At 45.3% G+C, this 17,901-nt stretch overlaps 1 long non-coding RNA gene across 1 annotated transcript; it reads right to left on the reverse strand.

Annotated features, from left to right (window-relative positions):
- Nucleotides 1-316: 316 nt before the first annotated feature.
- LOC138924956 (uncharacterized) lies at nucleotides 317-3,093 on the reverse strand. The gene is made up of 2 exons (XR_011440410.1): nucleotides 2,968-3,093; nucleotides 317-736 (listed from the first exon to the last, which is right to left on the reverse strand). It is a non-coding gene; the product is annotated as an uncharacterized lncRNA (long non-coding RNA).
- Between the last annotated feature and the right edge of the window lie 14,808 nt (nucleotides 3,094-17,901).

A 17,901-nucleotide genomic window follows, 5' to 3' on the forward strand; every position in this document is an offset into this window, starting at 1 on the left:
ACATTGTCAGTATGCCTAGACTCAAAGGAAAATGTTTTTGGCATGTTTTGACTCTTGAACGCTGAATGAAAAATTCTTCACTCTCATTAACAATAATGGAAAAGATAATTAGATAATTTCAGTTTGAAACTAAGGGCTCATAAAAAAAGTAGCTTGACTTTCAAAAAATCAACAAATGTTTCTTGAGTATCTACTACTGCTAATTATTTTGGAGGGTGATGAGAGGGTCCTAAAGATGCGTAAGACACAAATATACAGACTAGTGGGTGAGACATAAAGACTAGAAAGTCTTAACCTAAAACAAATAAGCAGCCAGTTATTTATTCTACCAGCAAACTGGTAGAATTGCTGTTTATTCAGGAACAGCAAAGAACTGCAAATGGGGACAGGTGGCCTACGGCCAGCCACAGTGCAAGTCCAAAGAAACAAAGGAGAGAAAATGTTATTTCATAAAGTTGGGAGGGGCTGTTGTAAAGGAAGAGTCCATTGGAGCAGACTGGGAGTTCGAAGTGTGGTGGCTCTTCATTGGCTGAGTTATGGCCGTCTGTCATTGGCTGAGCTGTTGCTGGGCAAGGAGGAGTTTCTTCCTTCCTCCTGCTGGGGTAGTAAGTAGGTAGCATCATTTCCTATTGGAGATGCAAGATAGCCTCTTCCTGGTGTGGTAAGTAGTGGAAGTTGAGTGGCATGTGTGTGAGTTCTCTCTTCTGGTCTTCTGACTTCATTTTAAATGAGGTTTCTGTTGATTAATTTTCACAAAAGGAAGCCAGGTTAGGTCGAGGTTGGCTAACTTGTAGGTGAGGATGGAGAGGGTGGGCGCTCTCATAAATGAGAATTGTTGTCTGGCAATGGCGGCAGGGCTAGGACGACGGCTGGCAGAGTCTAAATGATAAGACCTATTTTCTCCATGTCTGAAGGCAATTTCTAACTGCTAGTCCAGAAAAAACTAAGGAAGAACATCTTTTTTTTTCTGAGCAATTAAGAGTTGTTTTGGAATGGGTCAGAATAAATATGGCAGCTTCAGGATGTGTGAGATTACTGCTGGGACATTCACCTGCAAAGCCAGAGTCATTTGTCCTATATCTGAAATGTATAACTCAGTGAATTTCCAACAATAAAAAAATCTACTTTGGAAATAGTTGCCAGAGAAACTCAGCCTGAATAGAGCCCAGCTTGAGAGATTTGAGGGCTCCAACCAAGTTTCAATTCAATTCAGTGTCATGAGTATTTTCGGAACATCAGCTCTGTGCCAGTCCTGTAGGGTACAATGCTCTGTCGAAGATCTCATGGGCTAGTGGAGGGGACAGGCATGTGAACAATTAAATTATGAAACAGTGTCCAGAGTACAGCAGTAGAGATGTGCTCTAGGTTCAGAGGTCATACAGAGGAGGGGATGATGTTGGAGGAGGCCAAGGGTGATGTCTGAGCTGGGTTTGAAGGCAGAACAGTTAAGATTCAACAGAAGGGTTAGGGGAAATGGATGTGTGAAAAGGTGTTCAGGGAATTATAAACAGTTGGAAACTCTAAACGGGCCTCACCTCAGGGCCGACCCAGCTCCCAGGTAGAGAAAGCCATGGCCAACATTTCATGCTTTCTGATTGACAGAACATTGAGCCAACTCTCCCAAACACCTCCTCACCATTATTCAGTGCATCTAATTTTAGCTTCACGTTTTGATCCTTGTTTAAAAAAACAGACACATATTTTACATTGTTGCCACTCATTTATACTTGAGTGAAGATGAGTTCCATGTGCTCTATGGAGAGAAGGTTTAAGATATTTAAAGAGCAAGAATGTCTGAGTCTCCAGCTAGAAACCTGGTTGTGTTCAGCTTCTTCCTCTCCCTCACTCCTATTAGCTTCAAAACTTTTGCTCAATAAAGCCAGCTACTAATCACTTATATATTTGAAAATTTACAAATCAGCTGGCTTTAAATGATGCAAACTTTGCTATATTTGTTTTTAATTACACTTCATTTTTCTAGGATATATTAGGAAGAACCACTAGCAAATATCAAGATGAGTCACCTAATCTTAATATTAGCCAGAGGTTGGCCTTTAGCTATAATCTTTTTTTTTCTTTCAGATACAGGTTTCTGAGAAAGACAAAGAAAAAGACTGTCTTCTTTCTTCCTCTTTTTTTTTTTTTTTTTAATTAAACTTACCTGGAAATGCACAAACTGTGCTTCAGTGCCCCCTGCGGCCCCGGATCCTCAGAGCAGATTGTGTGCCTGTCTCTCTTAATTGCTTATGTTACTATATGAGTTCCCAAGCTGTTCTCCTAGCCGTGCAAATACACATTTTGTGACGTTCTAAGTATCGTGTGCTATTGTTCTTGGCAAAATACTTTGTTCTGTTGCTCTCCTGCCCAGAGGCAAGAGGAGAAAGAACAGAAGGACCTCTAGAAGTCAACCTGTCAATTCACTTACTCCATATAATTATGGAAGATGCTGGAAACAGGAAAAACATGTAATCAAGGTAGGATTACCACAAGATGTTCAGTGGAAACCATATATTGAAGTTCTTGGGAGATAGGAGCCTTGGGAAGCCCGAAATCTCATTAGCCTTGACCATGTCTGAGAAGTGGCTGTTGGAAATGTTGCCAGCTTCAGAGACAGTCTGAGAGAAGGTACTGTAAGCTGACTTGAGGTGTCTCTAGAAATGGCCATGCATTCATCTAATTACAAAAGAGTCAGGGGCCGGCCCCATGGCCGAGTTGTTAAGTTCTCGCACTCTACTTGGGCGGCCCAGAGTTTCGCCGGTTCGGATCCTGGGTGTGGACATGGCACCACTCATCAGGCCATGCTGAGGCAGCGTCCCACATAGCACAACCAGAAGGACCCACAACTAAAAAAATATATACAACTGTATACTGGGAGGACTTGGGGAGAAAAAGCAGGAAAAGAAAAAGATTGGCAACAGTTGTTAGTTCAGGTGCCAATCTTTAAATAAAAAAAGAGTCAGAACATACCTGAGATTGGTGGGAAGAGAGTGGAGGCAAGAATGAAGGTCAATTCCTTCAAGAGAAGTTCCAGAGGATCTAAAGCTACTTACTAGGCCAAGGACAGCGCGTCTTTATTTTCAGCGGTGGCATGCTGAGGCAAGGGCAGCAGGAGCAGGCTGGGAGGAGCGGCTTTGTCTGTCTGTGGGACTAAGGGGCGGGACTGGGATGCACATATAGGAGACAGGGCCTCTGAGCAGACACACATTCGACTCCAGAACCGCTGCTCTTTGCATCCCATAAAACCTCATTCTGAGAGGGATTATTTCAAGATGATTATAGTCTTCGAACCCCAGGAAGAGTCCTTTTGGGGGCCTTGATCCTCACCCAGAGGTGCCTAGTGACAGACACGTCACGCTTAGAAGGGGGAGGGTTGGTGGGGAGAAGGAATCCCTCGTTTCATCTATTACTCCTGTTGCATCTATTACAGTGGCGTCACTGCCTTTGGAGAAACTGCCACCATTATTCAGGGCTTTGGGGGCAAAACATTCTAATGCTAATGAATAAGGTCAAGGAAATCCCTCAGGATAATTTCAGTGTCTCAGGGGTTTCTGGGAAGAGCAGGAACAATATACAGACATCCATCGCATAATGACAGGGATATGTTCTGAGAAATGCATGTTAGGCGATTTCGTCATTGTGCGAACATTGTAGAGTGTGCTTACACAAACCTAGATGGTATAGCCTGCTACACACCTAGGCTATAAGGCACTAATCTTATGGGATCACTGTCATTGACCAAAACATCATTATGTGACTCATGACTGCAGTTGGAAGAAAATAGAGTGACGGCATTTGAAACTGGGATTTTTTTTTAGATTGGCACCTGAGCTAACAACTGTTGCCAATCTTTTTTTTTTCCCCCAAATTCCCCCAGTACATAGTTGTATATTTTAGTTGTGGGTCCTTCTAGCTGTGGCATGTGGGATGCCACCTCAATTTTTCCTGACAAGTGGTGCCATGTCCATGCCCAGGATCCAAACCAGTGAAACCCTGGGCCCCTGAAGCGGAGCATGCAAACTCAATCACTCGGCCACAGGGCCGGTCCCAAAACTGGGATATTTTCGGGGGGGTTTAACAGAAGGATGTTTGCATGATGAAAATGGAGGTTGAAGAGGAATGGAATATGTCATACAGAGGGAACGGGAAATGATGTCAGCAGGCTTTGTTCCCACTGCTCTCTCCTCTCTAAACCGTCTTACACTCCACTGTCCAAGTAATAGCTCTAAAATACAAATCTGGCTGTGCCATTTTCTACATAAAGCTATTCTGTGGCTCTAGTCATTTCCATTCAGGAAAGTTCACCCCCTTAGCATAACCCGTGGGCCCTCACTGATGTGGTCCCTGCCTTCTTTTCCAGCCTCCACCCCTAATTCATTACTCACTCCCCATCCCCACCCTGACTCTTTTACTCTTTGCTCTGTTCTTAGCGAACTATCTACCTACAAAAGCTGAGCTCTTTAAAGACTGGACAGTTGCGCGTGCTGTTCCCTTGGCCTGGAGTATCTTTTTTTTTTTAAGTCATCAAGACTAAATGCAAGAGTCTTCTAGGTGGGAAGACCAACTCAAGGAGAATTAATTATGCACCCCTCTCCCTACTTGCTCCTTCATGTAACCATTGTACTCAGTGTAGTTGACCCTTATCAGTAATTGCAGATTTAAATGCCATGAGTTTGAATGTCATCAAGCAATTGGAACATCCATGCCATAAAAGAATTTGCAATTTTGCTGAGGCTCCAGTTTGTATTATACATGCTGGGAGGTGGGTTTCTAGAAGGTGGTTACTAGCTAGTGAGGGGATCTAGTTAGGCACCCAGCATTTGCCTCTCCAAGTGACTTGTCCTCCCTGCTTATTGTCACAAAGGAAGTAATCCCTGCTTATTGTGACAAAGGAAGTAATCTCACGGAGAGATGAAAACCGTTGCATACCCCTACCAACAATATTACCTATTCGGTGCTATAAAACATCTTCTCATTTAACCCTACAAAACTCCCGTGAGTTCTTATTAAAATTCCCATTTTACAGGTAAGGAAATTGAGACTTGAGTGAGGCAATGTTCCCGTATTTACACAGCTAGCAAGTGAAGTAAGAAATCAAAGCCAGGTTCAAAACCAATAGAATGGAACAGAGAACATACAACTAGCACTGGTGAATTCTGAATTTGATGAAAAGGGATAAAGACTCTGAAGAAATTTAAGAATATGATTATTTTTGGCTTTAAAAAAAGTTCTGAATAAATTAAACATTGGGGAAAATTACATTAGAGGAGAATTTGCAAATTTGAGGATTCTTGATGACACATGACAAATTTTCTGGACACAGATCTTTAGGCATAGCCCCTAACATTAAGGATCAACTGTATTATGGCCTACACATTGCTAAACCCAAAAGTCAATCCACAGACTTCTACAGCATTTGGCAGAACTGATCACATCTCTTCCTGGGAGTGCTTTCTTTGAGTGGCTTCTGGGCCACTATGCTCACCTGGTTCTCCTCTCACCTCACTGGCTACTTCTTCTCAGTCTCCTTTGCTGGTTCCTCCTTCCCTCCAGCCTCTGAATGTGAGTGCCCTGGAGGCCCTCAGGTCTATTTTCCTTTGTATGGACATCCTCCTTGATGATCATGTCCCCTCTCCTGGCTTTAAATTTCCCCTATATGCTGACAGCTTCTCTTGAACTCCACTCAGTGATATTCCAGTGCCTGCCAGACATCTCCACATGGATCTCTAGTAGATATTTCTCAAGCAAGAAATATCTCCAAATGCTTCTTCTCCTTCAAACCTGCTCCATTTTCAGTCTTTCGCATCTTAGTTGATGACAACGCTATCCTCCTACTTGCTTAGGACAAAAACTTTGGAGTCATCATTGATTCCTTTCTCCCCATTATGCTTCACATCCAATCTATCAGGAAACTCCTGTTAGCTCTAACTTCAACATAGACACAGAGCATGGCCACTTCTCACCACCCCCATTGCTACCACCCTGGCCCAGTCATCCTCACTTCTCTCTTGGATTACACAAGATCTTCCTGTTTCCTTTCTACTCTTGCCACCCACGCCCAACCCCCAGTGTCTATTCTCAAAAGAGAAGCCACAATGATCCTTTTAAAACATAGATTAGATCATGTTACTTTGTTAAAAAAAATCTCTTACAATCTGCTTTGTTCAAAAACCTCCATATTTCTCAGAGTAGAAGCCGAAGTCCTTACATTGGTTTATAAGGCCTTTCTCCCCTGACCCCATTGCCTACTAACATACTGTGAATTACGTACTTACTTGGTAGGCTTACCATCTCTCTTCCTCTTCATCAGAGAGCAAGGATTTTGCTCTGTATTGTTTACTACAGATCTCCCACTAGGAGACACATTGGATGCTCAAATGTTTGCCTAAGGTTGCAATGGAATCTTGTTGAAGGCCAGTCCCTAGAGAGTGTATGTGGTTCTGGGCCTCTATCACATGTGTGGTGAAGGCCTTCATGAAAGAGAGGAAGGCACAGAATATGGGAAATAAATTAAGAGCAGTGTAATTGTTACAGGCACTTGTTTGTGATACTGCTTCCCCAAGTGGAAACTTCATGCTTAATGAAATCCTTTTTTCACCCCTTTCTAAGTTAACCAGAGCAAACACATCAGCCCAATGGCAATTTCACTATCAAATGTCAGTAGAAAAATCACAAGTCTGCTGCTTTAAACAGTAGAAGGAGTTGGTAATTAATTGCCTGGGCTCCCAAGGGACCAGGGTTAGGTGCTCGTGAAGACAACTGCTTCCTGGACTGTTGGTGGAGAATGGGCTAAACTCACCAAGCTCTGAATAAAATTTTCCAAGCTCTTTTTTTTCCCTGAAAAGAATCTGATTCTTCTCTTCAGTGCTTTAGGATGGACCACAAGCAGAGAGAAGTTTTGTTTCACACAGTAGGTATGTTCCCAACAAGCCACAAATCAGCATTCCATAAATTCAATTACGTAAAATGAGGAGAGCTTACACTTAACAAGACTCTGAGAAGGGGTTTGGGGGTGGAGGGAGCTCCTGGCGTCTGCAGGGCTGTGAGGAGTCCTGGGTCTCCCACTTCGGGGAGCCTCCTCGCCCTCTCCGTAAAACGGGTTAATGGAATCTAACAGGGTTGTTAAGATTATCTGAGAGAGTCAGTCTATGTGAAAATGATTTGTAAAGTATAAGTGATGTCTAAATGCTGCTCTATGACTAAGTAGTAAAGTAGTTTCATAAATCAAAACGCTCCTCACATAATTTATCTACCTTGTATGTTTGGATTTCACATACTAACCTGGGTCAGATTTTCGTTGTTCTTGCCTTTTTATTGTTTTACCACCATTTCAGTTGTGAAAACTGAAACTGTGTCTGGTCAGTTCATCATTTCACTTGATCAGTTTATTCAAAGAACCAAGTGTTTCAGGTCAGGAACTGCTTGGATTGATGCTTTTCTGAATTCCACCAGGGCTTCACCAGATTGCTCAAGTTGACCAGTTTTATAGGTTGAATTGTGTCCTCCCAAAAGATATGTTAAAGTCCTAACCCTCAGTATCTGTGACTTTATTTGGAAATAGTGTCTTTGCAGATGTCATCCAGTTAAGATGCGGTCATCAGGTGGGCCCTAATCCAATATGACTAGTGTCCTTATAAGAGGAGGAGAGACACAAACACAGACACACCCAGAGGGAAGACCAAGTGACCACCAAGATTGGGGTTATGTATTTACAAGCCAAGGACTGCCAACAACAGCAGAAGCCAAGAGAAAGGCATGGAACAGATTGTCTCCTGGAGCCTTCAGAGAGATCATGGCCCTGCTGACACTTTGATTTGGGACTTGTAATCTCCAGACCTGTGAGAGACTACATTTCTTTTGTTTTCAGTCCCTCAGTTTATGGTACTTCGTTATAGCAGCCCAAGCAAAGTAAGACAGCAATTATCTCGCTGGCCCATTTGGAGTAGCCTACTCACTGTGATGGGGACCATGACTTATTTCTCTGTGTTTCATAAATGAACTGCCACAAGTCCATAGGTCGGGTGAAAGACCAACGTAACCTTGAAATGAGTGATCTGGAGTGAAGGTCACATCCATTTCTGTTCCTGAGAGCAGGTACCAGTTAACTACTAGGATGGAAGCAAATCTCTTGTTGGTTTTTTCCTCTCACCACTCTTTCCACTTCTTGTGAATGGTTTAAAAAAAAAGAGAAGCAATTGACTGTTTTTTTAAAAGTTATTTTATGATGTTAAATTTTTATTGTGAAAGGAAAAATGTTAAAGGGAAAGCTGCTTATCTCAACCTGAAAGACATACAGTGAGAGAAAAACTCAGACAGCAACTTAACGACTTACTGGTCTAGTGGTCCACAATCCTGGCTGCACTTCATAATTACCTGGCGCCCTTTAAAAATACCATCATTTAGGGGCTGGCCCCGTGGCCGAGTGGTTAAGTTCGCACGCTCCGCTGCAGGCGGCCCAGTGTTTCGTTGGTTCGAATCCTGGGCGCGGACATGGCACTGCTCATGAAACCACGCTGAGGCAGCGTCCCATATGCCACAACTAGAAGGAGCCACAACGAAGAATATACAACTATGTACTGGGGGGCTTTGGGGAGAAAAAGGAAAAAATAAAATCTTTAAAAAAAAAAAAAAAATACCATCATTTAAGTTCCACCCCTAGTGATTCTGATTTAATTGATGAAAGATGGGGCTTGGGCTGTGGTACTTTTTAAAATGCCGTAGATGATTCTAACTTGTAGCCAGGGCTGAGAACCAGAGAGCTGGTCCAATCTTCTCGTTTTACAGAATCTCTGATTGAGGCCAGGGGAGGTTAGTGACTTGCCCAGGATCCCAAAGCCCAGCACCCTGTGACTACATATGCCATCTGTGTCCCCAGAGCATCCTGTCTCTCCTTCTTTGCCTGGATAATTCCTGGTCCCTCATCAAGGCTTAGCTCACATGTTGATTTCTCTTTAGGGCCTTTTCTGACCCCTCAAACTTTAGCTTCCCAGGCCAGGTTGGGGCCTCTCCTCTGTCCCCTTATCTTTCACAATCACACCGTCATCACACATTTGGACTTATAGAACTTTCTCTCCACTACAGTAAGCTCCTTTTGAGCAGGAGATAGCCAGGTGGAAGGAAAACCATAAGAACTTGCTCCAAAGTTCAACAAAAAAGGACTCCAAATGACTTGCCGTTTCCTAATTTGTATATAATTCTTAAGGTCTAATTCATCTCTGATCATTGCTAGTTTCTTTTTCTTGCGCTTATTTGCAAATGTTTTTGGATTTTCTTCTGATTAAAAAAGTAATTCAAGGGCCAGCCCGGTGGCGCAGTGGTTAAGCGTGCACGTTCCGTGTCGGCGGCCGGGGTTCGCCCGTTCAGATCCCAGGTGCGGACATGGCACCACTTGTCAAGCCATGCTGTGGTAGGCATCCCACATATAAAGTAGAGGAAAATGGGCACGGATGTTAGCTCAGGGCCAGCCTTCCTCAGCAAAAAGAGGGGGATTGGCAGCAGATGTTAGCTCAGGGCTAATCTTCCTCCAAAATAAAATAAAATAAAAGTAATTCACACTCATGGTTGGAAATTTGGAAAGCATTCACAAAGATATAGAAAAAATAAAATTCCCACAGAATCACCACCTGAACGTCTATCGTTGATGTGATTCTCAGTTAACCAAGCATTTATTGAGCACTTGTCATATGCCACTTGGTGTCAGAACACCTGGGTTCAAGCCAGCCCTCAACCTCTGTGTCCTTACTCTTTCTTTGTAAAATGTTCATTCTCACAACCATTCCATAAAGTAAGTATTATTATTCCCCACAAGTAAACTGAGGCTCAAAGGATTATCTGTGTTTCTTAGCTTGTAAGTGCCGGTCCTGGGATTAGCATCTTGGTCAGGCTAACACAAACCCCATCCCTTCTCGTCTATTAGGACTGTTAAATTGCCAAACTCTGAAGGCCTGGTCAGTTCAACAGGGCAGTGAGATTCTGAGCTCTACTAGTGACCAAAAACATATTGTTAGGAATGAGCAGGCAGGACCATCATGGACGGCAGCACAGGATGTACACTGTCAAACCCAGGAGGTGTCATTGACATGACGGTCCCCATGAACAGCTATCCCAGATGTTATGCAGTGACATAGACTCAGGGGCTGGGGGCTGTGCTGAACCAGAACTATGCCCCTGGGCTGAGCCTGGAACATCTGCAGGTCATGGAGGGACATTGAGGGCTAAGTCACCTCAAGTGGACGGTCAAGCCACATTGTGCACTGGGTCACAGAACTAAAATGCCACACTCACGTGGGCCTTCCAAAGTGTTCTCTGAAATGCCGTCAGTAACACAAAACAAGAGGAAGAGGGCTGGAGACTGAGTTCTGCAGAGCAAGTCAAAGGCCACGTTCACTCACATCAGGGAAAAGCGCCTTCTCTGAGAACAAAGAAGGAGGCTGACTGGGGGATGAAGACGACTGCGAGGGGGCACCAGGAAGGTGCAGTGGGGGCTGCTCCTTGGGCGGTGAGCTTGCAGCAGATTCCTTTAAGGCCAAGACGAGGGCTGCTTCCAGGCTGGTTCCTGGGCACCTTGGGGAAGTGAACAAAGCTGACAGGGTCTGCTTCCCAGCAGGGGAGGGGTGGCCATGTCCCAGTAGAACCTCAGAGCTAGGAACAAAGGGCTCTCCCCACAACTCAGAAAAAAGCTTTAGGAGGAAAGATTGTGAGGGTGGTGGGAGGGAAAATACAGCAAAAGAAACCTGTAGGAGAGGCAGGATGCTGTTGTAATAATCAGCATTGTCACCCTAACAAACCCTGGCATTTCTGTAGGTTTTGCAAAGCGTTTTCATATGCATTTTCCCATTTGGTCCTCACAAGCACTCTGTGAGGTCGTTAACTATTTTGCTAATGAGGACACTGAGCTCAGAGAGACCTGCAATCTGGCCTGTACACATCAAGTGCCACAGACAGGATCTGACTTCTACACAGCCAGGGCTCCTGATGACAAATCTGAGTTCCCGTTGTATGGAAAAGCTTCAAAACTTGCGATGGGAAGATGCCCGGGGGAACTGTTGGGAAGAATGGTTAGGAAGAAGCTCTAGAAAAGGACAGGGGACTCAGCAGGCTGGCCCATCTTTGACCTGGCAGGGGATAGCCTCTTGATCTCTCAAGATCTGACCTCTGCTCAGTCTTCTAAGTTTTGACCTTTTATTATCTAATTTCTGGCACTCCCAGCTCCCCCAGGTTTAAAACCCTTATGAACTGCTGCTCTGCTCTGCTTGTGTGGAAGATAATTCTTCCAGCTCTTCCCCTGTTCCTAATCAGCAATTCCCTCTTCCAGACAGCCTGCCCTGATCCGCAGCCTGGGTGCTCCTGCTCTGGGTTCCCATAGCTTCCTTTTGCATACTTCTCTCAAAGCAATGATCACTTGGCTGTTAGCTGCCTCGGTAATTCTGTCAGTGCCACCTCCAACAGAGATTCCAGTTAGATCACTCCACTGCTGCTAACAAAACCCTAGGTCCAGTCGTCATTATCTCTCACCTGGTGACAGCCTCACTTCCGCTTTTGCTCCCCTACAGTCCATCCTCCACAAGGCAGTCAGAAGCTTTCTAAGTCTAAATAAGAGCATATCACTCTGCTGCTTAAAACCTTCAATTGTAGGAGCTGGCAAACTTCAATTGGTTGGTTGAGTCTGGCCCCTCATGTGTTTTTATAAATAAAGTTTTATTGAAACACAGCCATGTTTGTTTGTCTATGTATTGTCAATGACTGCTTTTGCACTGCAACAGCAGAGTTGAGTAGTTGCCTCGGAGACCCTTTGATCTACAGGGCCCAAAATACTTACTGTTTAGACCTTTATAGAAAAACTTTGCTAACCTTTGCTCTATTGGCTTTCCGTCTGTTTTGGTTATCTATTGTTACATAACAAACCACTCCAAAACTTGGTGGCTTGAAATAACAACAGTCATTTATTTTGCTCATGAATCTGCAATTTGGGCATGCTCACAGAAACAACACTTTTCTGCTCCACATGCGGTAGACAGGGTGTCTTGACTGGGGTGAAGGATCTGCTTCTAGAATGGCCTACTCACATGACGGGCATGTTGATACTGCCTGCTGTGAGGGAGCTCAGCTCGGGCTCTTGTTCTAGGATCTCTGCTCCCCTCTCCGTGGCACTCTTTGGATTTCCTCATAGCCTGGGTTCTAAGAATAAGTATTCTAAGAGACAGGAAGTAGAAGTTGCCAGTCTCCTAAGACCTGGGCCCAGAAACTGCTGCAGCATCATATCCACTGCATTCTATTGGTCAAGCAGTCACAGATTCAAGGAGAGGAGACATAGATCCCAACTTCTTGATAAGATCATTGATAGACTCAAAGCCAGGCTCTCCAGGAGCTGAGCACTGCCTCCCCCTCTGATATCTGCTTTGTGCCCTCTTCCTTTATTCACTTTGCTCCAGCCACACTGGCCTTCTTGCTTCCCCTCAAACATGCTGAACAGGTTGCGTCTTGGTCTTTGTCCTGGCTCTTCCTCATGCCTAATCCCCCTGGTGTCCTCCTGTCGGCTTTTTCTCATCACGCAGCTCTATTGTCATCTCCTCCCCCTTCTTATCTAATGCGGTCCCTACCCTGTTGCTCTTACTCAAATACATTACCTTATTTTTTTCTTCTTAGCACTTATCAATACCTGAAATTCTCTTGTTTCCTATTTTGTGTTATGTATTTATTTCTATGCTTACTGTCAGCTTCCCCCCTCCCACAATAGAATGCAGAGAACTTCAAGGCAGAAAGCCTATCTTATGTATTTCTGTATCCCCATCACCCAGAACAGGCCTGGTTCAAAGGAAGCACTTGATAAAAATGTGTTGGCACAATGACTGACTGTCTCTTGGTCTACATTGTCAGTTCCTTAAGGGCAGGGGCCACCAAGTCTGGTTCAGTCCCTGACACGCCATGGGTACTTATTAAATAACTGTTGAATGAGTCAGGTTTGAGTGTCCTTGAACCAGGAATGGGAAATCCAGAGGTAGGTATCAGTTCCCCCCTTACAGATTAAGCTGCAGGAACAGGCCCAAAATAGTTTCTCTGCCACTCGATCGGACACTGTAGCTAACAGCATGCTCTCTCGCCATCTCACACCTCTCTCTTCTTACCTCTCCCTACCTCTGTCTCTCAATCTCCAATGGCTCTGAGGCTGCCCTGAAGATGAGGTCTAAACTAGAACCTGCTTACACTGCTGGAGCGGTCCACAGGGTTTTGATAATGCCCCATGGCTGGGGTCTCCATAGGCTCTAGGCACCTCTCTTGGTCCTGAGACCTTCCTGAGTGTTTGGATCTGCTCCAAGGTGGTCCCAAGATGAGCTTGGGGCCTAGACTTCTGACTAAGGTCAGAAATAGGTCCCTTAAGGCTCAGAAGGTGAAAGTTTCAGTGTTTAGCAATGAGTAGCTCTGTCCAGCCAACATTTGTAGAGTGAATGAATGAACACCGGGGACAACCCCAGTTCTTCATCTGGTCAGAGATTTTTTATCCTGAGGTTAAACGAGGAAAGCACAGGCCTGGCCCCCAGTATGAGTCTCAGGCCATTGGCTGCTGTGCTCCTGCCTGGCCCCTCCTGCATCTCCTCTCCGCTCCTGGCCACAAGCGTCCATCTATCTCTTCTCTACACTGCCCCCTGGGCTGGGGAATGGCGAACTCTGCTGTTGGAAACCTTGGAAAGGAAGGGTACCAACACACACATGCACATGCTGGAAAAAGAAGAAAATGGGTCAGAAAATCGCTCAAGGCTCTTGCTCCAAGAGAAGAACAGTTTCTTTCTCCTTAGTAAAACGTACTCACTAAGGGAGAAAGCAGAAGGAGCCTGGCAATTCCATTTTAAATAAAAGTCTTCTTCTAAATTATCATATTCCAAATTGGACTCACCGCTCTCCCCAGGCCCTGCCCCCTTGCTCTTCATTCTGTGTGAAGATGCAGTGGGGAAATGTGAGTTCCACTGATTAAAAGGAGCCTGTGATGGGCCTGCCACCAGCTAGTTCTGAGCCACATCCAATTAAAACAGACAACATTTTCAAAGACCCCAGTTGGGCATTTCATCTCCTCAGCACTTTCTCCAACATGTCAGTGTTACCTGCGGCAGTTCTTTCTCTTTTTTTTTTTTCCCCCAATATGAAATTTAGGTCAGCAACTGCATAATCCACAAAAACAACCCTGGCTGCTTCCTCGCCTCCTCCCACCTCTGGAGTTGTATGTTTGGAAATATGTAATTGGATCCAAATGCTTTCCCCAGCTGACTCCAGCGCTTTGGATGAGAAATGGCCCCAGAGTGCTGGATGGCTGCTGGACGCCGCTGCCTGTAGGACATGGGATGGGAAAAGGGCCGAAAGTGGGTTATGTGGTTCAGTAATGAAATCGAGCCACACTCCAGGTCAGGGGGCCAGCCGAGCTGTCTCATAGTGACGTTATATTCTATGCCCAACTCTGCATATCAACGGTGTAGCCTCAGGAGAGCCACTGGCCCTCTCTGAGCCCAGTCTTTCATCCATAAAAGGAGGTGAGCAGGCTGGATCTTTACACCATTGCTTGTTGCTTATGTGCCAACACTCGGCTTTGACAGAGACTTTGGGAGGCAGGTGCTCTCTTGGGGGTGCAGGTCCCTCTCACTAGTCAGCTGAGTGTGACTCTGCCTCTGCTTATTTCTCTGGAAGCCTTTGTGATGATGTCCAGATCCCAGGGAGATGGAGAGAAGGGTGTCTGGAGAGAGGAGCCCCACTCAGCTAAACGAGGTGAGGGAATTGGCTTCCTGCCCATGCTTTAGCTGGGACAAGCACTGTGCTTGCCATTGAGACAGCACTATTTTCTCAAACAGGGAAGTAAATTCTGTGCTTGGAGAAGTGGGACACAGAGCAGGCTGGCCGGAGCAGGCACAGGGCAAGAGGACCTGGAGAATGTTTCCTCACACTATTCCTGTCTCTGGCTGCTCTGTCCTGCACAAGAAGATGCCTGGCATTTGCCAGGTGAACTTGAGAAACCCTTTTTACTCTACATTTTTCCATGGGAGAAAATAGGGAAGACAGACATAGGAACAACCACCCTGGTTTTGTCTGACAGACCATCTGGCCCAGTACTGCAGCCCCAAGAGGGCACATGGGGACACAATGGGGTGCTTCATTCATCCTCTGTGGCATCACAATCAGCTACAGGGACATGTTCCTGGAAGAGACCATAGGCATTATGTACGCCAATGTCTCCACTCTGCAATGAGAAAACTGATGCCCAGACAAGGGGAGGTGACTTGCCGTGTTCATACAGAGTTGCTGGTAGAGTTGGTGGACCAGGGATTCCTGACCGCCAGGTGAAATTAATCTCTGCTATCTTATGGCCTTTGTCCCATCCTAGTTTTCTTCTTCCCTGTATGAAAATTAATTCAGCCCAATTCAACTGGTGTTTAGGGAACTCCTACCTCATTCCAGGCACTGTTTTGGACACTGGGGATAGAGAAGTGAACAAGCCACAGACTTTGACCTCCAGAAGTTCCCTGTGTACTAAGGGAGAAATGTCTGCAGAGAAAGAAGTAGAGGTCAGCATGATAAAACCATACCTGAGCTCCTGGAGCATTTGTACTTCCCTCAGTAATATATATATATACTTTATCATGATCAAAATCCCAAAGAGAAGGAAAAAGAGAAGTTAGCCCAACATTTGGAGTTTTCCCCTCCAGGTATTTGCTGACTTCTAAGTAGCAGCCAAGAGGCCAAGAAGCTGAGTATCAAATGGTGGCTGAGGAGCTGAGGAGCTGAGAAGCTGAGCAGAGCCCAGTAGTCACTCAGGTCTGGGAAGTTAAAAATTGGAATTCAGGGGCCACCAGGGTGGAGGGATAAACACAAGGAAAGGCAACACCCAAGGAGAAAAGAGGAATTGGAAATACCAGTCATCTCAGACTGAGACACCCTTTGAATCGGCTTAATCTCAGAACCAATCGACTGCTCTGCTTCTCTCTAAACTGCATTCAGAAAAAGAAGTAAACACTCTGGAGAAAGATAACAACATCTAGAACCTTGAAATATCTCTACCATTTTTTGTGGACAATTGCTAGCATTCAATCTCAAATCATCAGACATACCAGGAATCAAGAATAAAAAGGATCAAAATCAAAAGAAATATTACAAGAGAAACAGAGAAAGAGGAGATCCAGCTATTGGAGTTATCAATACATAAAATGGGGATAACAACAGGACCTACTAAATGAGTTAGTACATATTTAATGATCAGAATAATATCTGGTGCATAGGAAGCTTAATATAAGTGCTTGTTAAATTTTTTTAAAAAAAATTTAGGGGCTGGCCCCATGGCATAGTGGTTCAGTGTGCTCTGCTTTGGTGGCCCAGGTTTGTGGGTTCAGATCCTGGGCACAGACCTACACCACTCATCAGCCATGCTGTGGTAGCAACCCACATATAAAGTGGAGGAAGATAGGCACAGATGTTAGCTCAGGGCTAATCTGCCTCAGCACACACACACACACAAATTTTGGAGTCATAGGGGTTCTGTTGGGGGAAAATGTCAATCAATTTATTCAACAGACACTTATTGGGTCAGATAGGCACTTGCTAGGTCCTGTGAATCCAAATCAGGTGAGGCCCCTGACTTCAAGATGCTCACAGCTGGATGAAGATAGAAATTTCTCAGTATGGGAGGATCTTATAAGGTTGTTGTAAAGAAAAGAGGACAAGGAAGAATCATAGTATGTGGTGCCAATAGACCTCAGTAAACAGGATAGAGAGTTAAATAATATGGCAGGCGCTGTGCCCAGGGGGCCGGCCAGCCAAAGTCTCATGCCTCCCCAAAGCCCTTGGGATCATCTTCCATTCCTGAGGCATCTATGACAGGTTAACAGCATTCCCATTTTATGCAGCAGAAAAGAGAGGCCCAGAGAGGTGAAGGGATTTGCCCAGTGTCAAAGTAGAGTGGGAACTGGGATCAGGACAGCCTCCTGACTGCCATCCAGTGCTGTGTTCCCTTCTCCGTTATGGCACTATTTCAGAATATGGGACTCCAGGCCATGGGGAAGGAAAGACACATAGAGCAAGAATCTCTCCAATTGTTTCTTTCTTTATCCTCCCTGGCACCCCAGACTCAGCTTCTAAAAGGCTGGAGCCCCAGACTGCCTTCCAGCTGAGCATCTGCAGATGTGAGGAGCCCTGCCTGAGCCCCTCCAAGCAGGAACCCCTCCAGATCAGGATGCATGGCTGTGTTCCAGGAGGCTGGGTGTTCGAGCCATTGACCCTCTGCAGTCAATTTGCTCCAGTTTCATAGAATGTTCCCACAGTCAGATGGCTGTGGGAACCCAGACCTGGGCCCCTGGAGCTTTCCCCACTAACTTGCTCCTTGGAGCAATTACCAGACCATCCGTGCAGATTTATGTTTCCTGAGGCCTAGAGGCTCCCTTCTCTCGTAGCCTGTGTGACCTTTCCCGTAGCTGTCTCCACTTGCTCATGGCTTCTTCACCTGAAAAAAAAAAAAAAGGCTCTGCCCAGGGAGCTGTGCTCCAAGAGAAGACAGGACAGCTTGGCACAGTGCCATGGCCTATCTGGCCAGGGTAAGAACAACGTGTCCCTGAATGGAATTTGTGGAAGTTAAGCCTACTTGGAGTAGATGCTTGCTGTATCTATGGGATCATCTCCCAGTGTGGGGCCAATGCCAAGCCCTTTCAGGTAATGAAATGAGAAACAGAGGGCTGATCTGGGGGAAGCTCTGGTGGGATGTCAGGTGAGGGTGGCTCCAGGGTGGGTGGATGGAAAGGAAGAGTCATCCTGCCTCTATTTATGATATGACAGTAATATGAGACAGAGGAACATGAGAAATGCTATATGAGGTCACACACATGACCCACCTGTGCCAGACTCTCTCTGACATTTGTTCCTAGGGACTTGCTGGCC

This window comes from Equus caballus, chromosome 7 (assembly GCF_041296265.1).
Source record: "Equus caballus isolate H_3958 breed thoroughbred chromosome 7, TB-T2T, whole genome shotgun sequence".
NCBI classification, from domain to species: domain Eukaryota; kingdom Metazoa; phylum Chordata; class Mammalia; order Perissodactyla; family Equidae; genus Equus; species Equus caballus.